The sequence below is a fragment of the Zophobas morio genome, unplaced genomic scaffold (assembly GCF_036711695.1).
Source record: "Zophobas morio isolate AGI-343-1 ecotype UQ-CSIRO unplaced genomic scaffold, CSIRO_AGI_Zmor_V1 ptg000130l, whole genome shotgun sequence".
NCBI lineage: Eukaryota > Metazoa > Arthropoda > Insecta > Coleoptera > Tenebrionidae > Zophobas > Zophobas morio.
Genome location: NW_026972235.1, coordinates 95,881 through 105,494, shown reverse-complemented (window position 1 = coordinate 105,494; position 9,614 = coordinate 95,881). Strand labels below are relative to the sequence as shown.

Genomic DNA, 9,614 nt, shown 5'->3' with positions numbered 1-9,614 from the left:
CTTAACACATATTTTCATTAGCCTGTTCTTGTGCCTAAATAATGCCTATTTATAGCGCTCTCGCCTCTTATCACTGGTTTATAAATAAATACGCACAAGCTCTATAAGCAATGGATTTTTAGATAAGTTATCACACATTTTCTTCATTTTTGTGTTAATGTATCTTTGTTTTCCAGTTAATTGCGTTAACAAAATTCGCTAAGTATAAAAGTTATAAAAAAGAGTTTTATAATAGTAGTTTTCATAAAGCCTTAAATTCTATTTTATCGTTATCTTTAAAAATTAATATTAATATTTAATAAACATCAATAGTTTAAAAACAATTAATTTGCGTTAAACACCTTTAACTTTTACATGCTTGATTTCCGCTTCTACTGCGCTTTTGTGCAGTTTAGTCATTTATAATCTTAATATAATAGGGTTTCTAAGTTATGTATAAATCTAAGTTGTGCTTTCAGCAATATAGTAGGACTTCATACTAATACTACAACAAAAAATAAATTTATAATATATATAGTACTAATCAACTATTTAAAATGACTAAAAAATTACCACTGAAAAATTTTTAGAATTTCATTTAACTAAAAACCTTTTTATTGCTAATCGTATTTTCCAGCATGACCTTTAACTAATTTTAATAAATAGTTACGAGTGGCTACTCTAAGCCAATAAAAATGAAGTTAATAAACTTTAAAGCAAATTTTTGGTTAAAATTAAACTTCAAGATTTATGACCAAAATCTTATAGCCTTAGGCTGGCCCCTAGTACAGCTAGCGCCTCTAACTTTTTCAATGAGGTAATCACTATCAACTATTTTATTATACTGAAATGGTAATTATTACTTTTAGGCTGATAGGAACGCAGCTTTTTAATTTTTCTAAGTTCAAATAGTAAATGCCTAGAAAGTCGTCTTTATTGGTTAAAACATTAAAGTAGGTTTACTATAAGTAAACTTGGCTTGTTTATGGAGTCTTTACTTTTAAGGTGCGAAAGCTGGGGTACTACCGCTCTGTTATGTTAGTCAATGGATGGTACTACCTTTTACTTTTGGGAGGAAGATAAGCAAGTTTTATCAACAAAAACAACCATTAATTTTCAGTCTGGAACTGATTTAGTAGAGTGCCATCCAACAGGGAATATTATGGGTAACGTTGTTATATTATTTCTTTTAACCGTAACTGTATGCGTTTACAATAGATGGAGACCTTCCTTATGAGGAGGTTTCTGTCACAGCCAAAAAGGAAATAAGTATTGGAGTCGGTGGGCCAAATAAACAAATAAAAGTCGAAAAGAAAGTTAGGTTTTCGGCTTATAATAGGCAATATCCTACCTATTCTTCTGAATATTACGACCGCTACTCAAAGGAGAAGCGGTATAGTGAAAAACATTTGAAAAAAATAAGACGACAGCTCGACGAGCTGCATAATGAACTCTTCCCAGAAAATCCGGTTGCATTGGAAGAAGAGGTTTCCTGGCCATTTCCTCGAAATAATCGCTTACTTTATTATTACAATTATATTTATATTTTGTCTGTTGATATCATTTCAGCAAAAACTTATTTGCATTTACTACTATAGCTCCCGTTTTATTAATAGTAAAAAATTTTTCCTTCATTATAGTAAATTTACCATTCATAATTCACGATTTTGACTTACTTAGTTGTGTACCACTGGGTGGAACTACAGCTGGCATCGTAGTTTAATATATATAACTTTTAACGTACAAAAAAACCCTTCAGTATAAACAAGATTTAGTAATTTTCCCCAGCTATAACGGCTATGTAATTAATATTTAACGCAATATCTTAGGAGGATAACTTGAACTTCTTTCAAAAGTTTTGGAAAAAATTTTGGAGTAAAAGCACTTTTGAACCGCTGCATCGCCGGAATGTGCGATCATCGGTTTCAGACAAGATTTCTTCCCTTGACTGTGCTGTGCGTATGCCGAAAAATCATGATACTGAGAGACAGTAAAAGTTTTTTGTATACTAAAAATTAGAAATATAGATATAGCCTAACGATTGAGACTTAGAGGACTACTAAAAACTACAAGTAGACACTCCTTTTATTATAAACAATTTTAAAAAAGAGAGAGCCCCTCCCTTGCAGCAAAGAGAAAGTAGGGCACTTAAATTTATATAAAAATAGATGGAGCAACAATGAAGTGCAAAACTATTTTAAACATAAGCTTCTAAATAAAATAATATTTAAAGCTTAGTAAAATAGTTTATTTTCCCTTTTTACTTTCTTGATAAAGAACATAACGTTTATTTTCATTCACTTTGAATATAACTGCAGCTGTCAATACTGACGCACCAAATATAGCTAACCTGTAAACCATTATATTTTATAACTTTTTAAATCTAAAATGGAAGAGAAGAAATTGTTTACAATTTAAAAAAAGCTTTTTTAAAAAGTAAATCGTTAGTTTGATGGGGCCCCATTTAAAACGATACTCTAAAGATAAAAATAATTAATAATAACTACATTAATAAATCATTTAACATAATAACCGCATTAAAGTTAATAACAAAGAGTCACCAAATATAGCCTTAAAAGTTTTCAATAGAATTGTAGTATATGTCACGTGTAGAACCAGTTACAATCTTTAATAGCCTCTCGGGCGGGCCCCTGACCTTAAGAGTAGCCTCTATAGATTATAATTTGTTTCCAGTGTCCTCAAACCTTGTAGTAACCAAGATTTTATTGGAAGATATTCATTGCATATAGAATTCAAGAGACACCAACCATGGTCTTAATTCCAAGGTAGGATTGTAAACGCGCTCTAAAGTGTTGACAATAACACTAGCTTAAAAACAAAATAAATAGATGGATCCATGTAGTTACTAGCTTAGGCTGGTCCTGCAATGTAGCTGCTTGAGACTCGCCGACCTTTTCTAACTCGCTTCTGTAGGTGTTTCGCCGCCACTTGCTCGTTGAGTGATAAGCATCGCCTATAAATATCTACAGCAGCATATGAGTCAGTAGGCCACCTTTAGGATACAAGACCCAAGAAAAAGTATGACCAGTCCACTATTAAATTAGTGCTGCTACAAACCTAGGTTGGTGTCCAAGAGATTTGCTGCAAACTAGAATTATTAGCGGACTCTCCCTCACTTCCATAGAAGAACCTGAGAACAATTACCGTCCTATCGTAACAATTCAAAATTTTTAAGGCTTGGACGAGAAACCTAAAGAGATCTATATCAACTGTAGCCATTCCTATTTAACTCCGAGAGCACCAATTATTAGAGTTAAAAGAGGGAAAGGGATGAGAGTGCTATTATCGAATCATTGCCATAGATTCGTCTAATTAGATTTTAGAATAGCTAGCATTAGTAGGTACAGCTAGAATTCAACGCGTAAGCAGTGTCAACTGGTTTTTAAATGAAGTGTAGCCACAGAAGTCAGTTTCTATAGCTATATAGCTTTATTCTAGTAATATAAAGGACTTGAATACCGCAGACATATAGCTAAGCTAGATATGTTGGATAACAAAATTTCGTGCAACCCAAGGAATAGCACTTGTCCAAGTACTGAAGCCAGTACCACCTCTAGAGGTTAAAGATGAATACGCTAAAGAAGTAAACTACCCATAGTGTAGGTTATGACCAACGTAAAGTTAGGTTGCAGTTAGTGAATTAGTAACCCTATAGTGAATGCCTTAAAAATGGTAAAAATTCAGTTAACATTAGTACACAGCCACGTGTTTTTCTGCCGCTTCGCCTTCGGTTTACTGAGCAACCTCGCTCTGGTTTTACAGGTTCCGCTGCTTGCTTTTGCCTTGGTCGCTTGCACTGAGAGGTAGTATTCACCGACATGCAGAAACATCTTAGTTTTCCTACATACCAGGCTTGAGTTGGCCCTGCTATTGCGTTGTAGTAAACTTACTGAGAATTATTCAAGTCATTTAGTAGAGATTTCCTCTGTTTATGTAGAAATTCTTGTCATTTAAAAAATATTAAGTACTTGATGTAGAATAGTTGTCTAGTATACCCAGTATATTTTTTAATTCTAGTCAACTTTGCTCGTTAGTTAATATAAGATAAGCAACGCGGCGGTTGGTAATGAATGGCTTTTAAGGTAGCGTTTTCAATTAATTCCTTTATTATCGTTTTTTTAGAACTCAGGAGAGATCAGCTTCTACGGAAAGGAGGCACTTTCCTGGTAATAAGCAGTAGATGTAAGTGAGTTCGTGAAAAAATTAAAGAAAAGCTTGTTCTCTACACTTTTTCCTTTGTTTTTAATTTCATGCTTCATTTTTTTTAGTTCTTGTGCAAAGCTTTTCTTAACAAAGCGAAAAACGCTTAGGCTATTTATTAATTGGAACTTGACGTTTCTTTTCTTTTTAAATTTTAGCTTTGGTATTTGCTGCCTTTGACCTACTTTGGCCTTATTCCTTTGGTTGCCGAGATGACTTACTATAAGGTAAGAGCACTGAAGGGATGCCCTCCGGGAATACAAAAAACTCCGGTACTAAGGCGAAGCATATAATAAAGAAGGTATAAACTTCTTACAGCCCATTCTCTCTCGCTATAGTTTAAACGGGCCAGAATTAGGTGGGGTGAATGCCATACGAACACCTTTCTTAAGTTTTTTTTATTACATATTTCAAGAATTTAGAGAGAAGTGAAGCTGGAGGAAAAAATAACACTCTACTTTTATTTTTCCTTGTAGAGAGAATAAAGAATTTAAATATTAATTTACAAAAAAGTTTAAAAAAAAAATAAAAGATGTTAGTTTCCGTTGCTATTGTAGGAACTAATCTTCCGGGTTCCAGAGGAAAAGAGATATTTAGAGAGGCCACTTTCTGCAAGGCATGACCATAATATTAACTATAATTAACTTTTCTTTTATTATAAAAGTTTCTACTTTTATGCCTTAAAACGATGATACCCAGGCAAAAAATAGCAGCCCTTAGAGTAACCACACTCCAGCGTGAAGGTTTCCCTTTACCTAATACTTTATCAGGAATTTATAAACTGAAAAGAAAAAGAAATAAACTATGTGTGTCTGCTATTATTATTTTTACTATCTGTTAAGGGAATTAGTCGAAGAATGAAGAAAAAAAAAGTAAACAAATAAGCCTTAAGGGCACTGATCGCTGCCCGTTAAAGAAAGTTTTCTCCCATCAAGCAAAGAAGAGTTAAAAAAAATCTTTTATTATAAGATGGAGGAGATTATTTGGTTTTGATCTCTGTAATTACGAAATAATATTAAAGGAAAGCGAAATTACAGGTAAAGAAAACATTTTCCTTAAGTCAAAAACCTAGTAAAAGACGCTCGCTACAATAAAATTAACAGAAAAAAACTTATTAAGCTAAATTATAAAACTAAACAATAGCAATTGGAATGGGTGTAAATAAATTTCCAAAAAACTTCCTGAAACCTTATATAATTCTGGTTATAATCTGGTTATCATATTAAGAGGAAAGGGCAAAAGCTTGTGTGATAATAATTGTTTTTTAATCAAATAATAGCATAAAGTTTAAGCTCAATGACTTTTATTAAAATAAACCCAGTACTTCAGAGAATAGCATCCTACAATAGGTAAAATTTATCAATTAACTATCATATTTAATTACATATTTAATAACTATTTTAGATAGACAGGTTTAAACATATAAGTTGTTAAATCGTTAACAACGAAGCGAAAATTTTGTATACTATTGGAGACGTAAAAAATTTACTAAATGGAGGCTTCGATCAAGAAAGATTATTAAATTTTTTAGGATAATCAATTTTAATAATGCTTGTTATGATTATCAGCATAATTTAGGATTTTCACAAGAAAAATTAGCAATGCCTAATGGTTTTTCGATAATATAGTTAAATTTTAAACATTGGATTTATAAGGAAATAATATTTACAGTCGTCAATTTTTGACCAATTACACCAACCTGTTAGAGTATCTTACTCTTCTTCAAACTTTTCTATAATGAGTACAATATATTATAATCACAAGCTATAATAATTGTTAAAATTACGTATAATAATATTCACACTTAAATAGAAGCAATATTTTTATTTTTACAACAATTTAATAAATCTTTTTTAAATATAATAATTGTTATGTGCATATAATTCTCTAATTTTGTAATTGTTTTAGAAACAAATACAGACAAAAAAAATGATAGAAACAAACTAAAGAAAGTCAGAACCAATTAATTAATTTAATAATGTAAAACATTTGTATTTACATATACATATAACTTATTTTGTATATAATCAGTTTTTTTGTCTTGTATACATAATTTACAGATAAGCTTTAGGACAAAACAAAAAGGGATTTAATAAGTTCATCACGTCCACTTCTATTAATTTTGCTAAACCTGCGAAAATTTTTAACATATATTGCACCTTCAATTTTTTTAATTCTACATAGCTTAAATATGTTTCAAAGTTATTTTTTTAAAATTATTTTTTAAATAATTTAAATATAATTAACTATGTAAGGACTCTTTTAATCTTTTGTAGTGATCTGCTTGTTAAAATTTACGTGAGTTCTTTCCTTTATATATTTTTTTGATTAGAGTTTATATTAAATTATCAGATATTTTTTGACTTGTATGTTATTTTGGTTTATTTTAGCGATAATTACTATATAGTTTTTCAATTTATGTTTTGCTTCTCTACTATTTTTCATTATTTTTTTCTCATTAAATTTTGTATTTTTTTATTATGCAATTTCACTCTTGATTTAAGTGCGCTATATATTCTAAAAATAAAAAATAATTCTTGTTTACATGTTTATTTTAATCTGAACTTCCTATATAATCTGAGTCTATATATGTAATGTTAATGAAGTTTACACTGTTGGGCTGTTATTTATTATTGGCTTAGTTTATTTTATAATAATATTTACTATATAATAATTTCTAAGCAATTATTATATTTATATATTGCTATTTAATCATTAACTTTGTTCTAATACCGAGTGTTTTTGTTAAATTACTTAGAGATAATATAATGCAACAAAAATTTACTAGCAGCAATTATTCTATCTAATTAATTACAATCTCATAATCTTTAAATTTTATTTTAACAATTTTTTTAAAAACGTTACCTAATTTAAAATCTTTTAACTGTGAAGAAATTTCGGCCGCCTCATTTAACAAGCAGGTATTGGAAATTTACCATACATTACTTAATTTATTGAAAAGTAGTTAGTAAGCAAAGTAAATAAATTCACCTCGAAAACTTTTTTTCAACATTATAGACTAAATGTTGCAGTTCCTCACCTAACTTAGCAAAGACTCTCTTTTTATTACAAAATTAAATACTAAATAAAAGTATTTAATCAACATTAGTCCTTTATGTTATGAGTTAAAAATATGAATAACCAACTACAGCACTTTATAGTAACACAACTATTACTAAATTACTTAAACAAAGTAAAAGCATAGCACAGGTTCCCTATTAAATTTTGTATACTTTATTAAAATAAAAGTTGGTCTTATTTGTAGTGAGTAATTACTTTAATCAATTTTTAATGTTAATCGTAGCTTACTTTAAAAAATATTACTTTAAACGTGTTAACATTAAGTGAACAAGTAGACCGTCATATTTTTATATAAGCTAGAAAAAATTAAGGTATTTGGTTAACGACTAACTTTTGTTACTGCAAATAGAATGTGTAATTAAGTGTACTAAGGAATTTAAAGTAATTACTTAAATGTTATATATATCATTTTTGCCTGGTTAAAACTACTAGATTTGTTTCATGTTCCATATAATAATGGGAATTGCTTCTTACGTAATTTTACCAATATTTATTTGGTCTATAATTGAGGGCCACCTTTTCCATAACTATAAGTCTTCAACTTATAGTTTTGTTAACTGTATAGAACTAGAAGAAGGTAACAGTAGCTTAAAATTACTTTTTGTATGTTTAAGCCATACTTATAAACTTATTTATCTCAAATTTTATAGTGCTACCAGTTTCTTATACTCTATCCATTCGACCTTTCTTAAAAAAAAATATCTTCGGAAATGTTTCTATTAAGTTATCCACTACCAAAGAAAGTAAGTGATCGTCTTTCATGCAATAAATCTTCAAGTTTTCAATTGTACTATTGAAAATTATCATATGAAACTGAGATCGAGCAATATAGAACTAATTGTAACGGTATACCTATTATATATAAGTTAGAGTTTAAACTTTTTTTAATAGGATAAAGAAATACTCAGAGTTCATTTCGATGAATTATTAATTCTGAGGACATATACAATTAATATAACTTATTCTTGTATACAATATAACCATATTTTTTATGTATAAACTACAACAAAGAAAGCTATATCCATCAGGTACAATAATCATGTTATTATCAGTGGCTTTATAAAGTCGACGTATGTAAATAATAACAAAATTTGATATTTATATGGTAAGTTTGTCATATATTTTATGTATATTACGTTTAAATGAATTTTTACTGCAGGAACACATTTTGAACCTCAGAATGCACGGAGAGTGTTTCCTTGCTTTGACAAGCCATCACTCAAAGCACAATTCAAATTGCATTTAAATATTCCGAAAAACTTTTCTGCTCTTGCTAATACTACTGAAGCCCAGAAGATTATACATAGTAATAGACACCTAATCTCTTTCCAGTCAACACCTGTTAAAAAAATAATCACTTTTTTTATTTAAGTTGTAAATAACCTCGTAAATAACCTTCTCAAAAGCTCATGTCGACCTACCTTTTCTCCTCTGTTTTTGGATTATTAAAATGTGCGGTCTATTTCCTACAATGGAGTAGTTATTCCTGTATGTGCTTCTTGTAGATCTTTATTAAAAAGTATCACAAAAACTCGTAACCTAATCATTATAAATGATGTTTACTTACCAAAAGTTTCGGTAACTTTACGCTGGAGTGGGCTAACAAGGTTCTTGATTATTATACAAATTGTTTTAAAATAGGCTATCCCTTAGAAAAAGTAATTTACTTAAAGTAAACTTCGCTTCCACAAAAATTGTATAGTAAATAATAAATTGCAGTTAGATTTTGTTTTCTGGAATGAATTTGAATTAAGCGAAAGTGAGGATTGGGACCTCATCGGCATCGGCACTTTTTATCATCTTGTATGGCTTACAGGAAGCTATCCTACGTAAGCTTTAAAAAGAAATCTGTTTAGGAAAAGAGCGAAAATATTTTAAATTAAAAAAAAAACAAGAATTGGCAGAAATTATTTTGCATGAAATTGTCCATCAATGGTTTGGGAATCTGGTCACCATTCCCGATTGGAATGTAAAGAAAACAAAATAATTAACTCTGTGTCGGCACTTTTTATTATTATTTTTAACTATGCACACTTTTATGTTCAAGAAATTGTGGTTAAAGAAGGCTTTGCTACTTATAAGACATTTTTAGCTTTGGGGGAACTTAATAAAAATTGGAAGCATTGGGAATTAATGGGAGAAAGATGGGAAAAAAAATGATTTCATCTTTTATTCTATTTTTTTCCTAGTATCTTTTAAAGTTTTATAGAAGAAGCTTTTGAAGAAGATAAGGAAAATGATTCGCAACCAATAATAATTTCTAGAGTCGATCCTAAAAATTTTTATAACCATATAAGATATGGTAAAACCGCCTCCATCTTAAGAATGCTTGC

At 29.6% G+C, this 9,614-nt stretch overlaps 1 long non-coding RNA gene across 2 annotated transcripts; it reads left to right on the top strand.

Annotated features, from left to right (window-relative positions):
- Positions 1 to 3,767: 3,767 nt before the first annotated feature.
- Positions 3,768 to 4,650, top strand: LOC135145124 (uncharacterized). 2 transcript variants are annotated; one of them, XR_010283334.1, is made up of 4 exons: positions 3,768 to 3,803; positions 4,123 to 4,182; positions 4,359 to 4,501; positions 4,559 to 4,650. It is a non-coding gene; the product is annotated as an uncharacterized LOC135145124 (long non-coding RNA). The 2 variants fall into 2 exon arrangements; XR_010283333.1 differs by having other exon boundaries at positions 4,553 to 4,650.
- Positions 4,651 to 9,614: the final 4,964 nt, after the last annotated feature.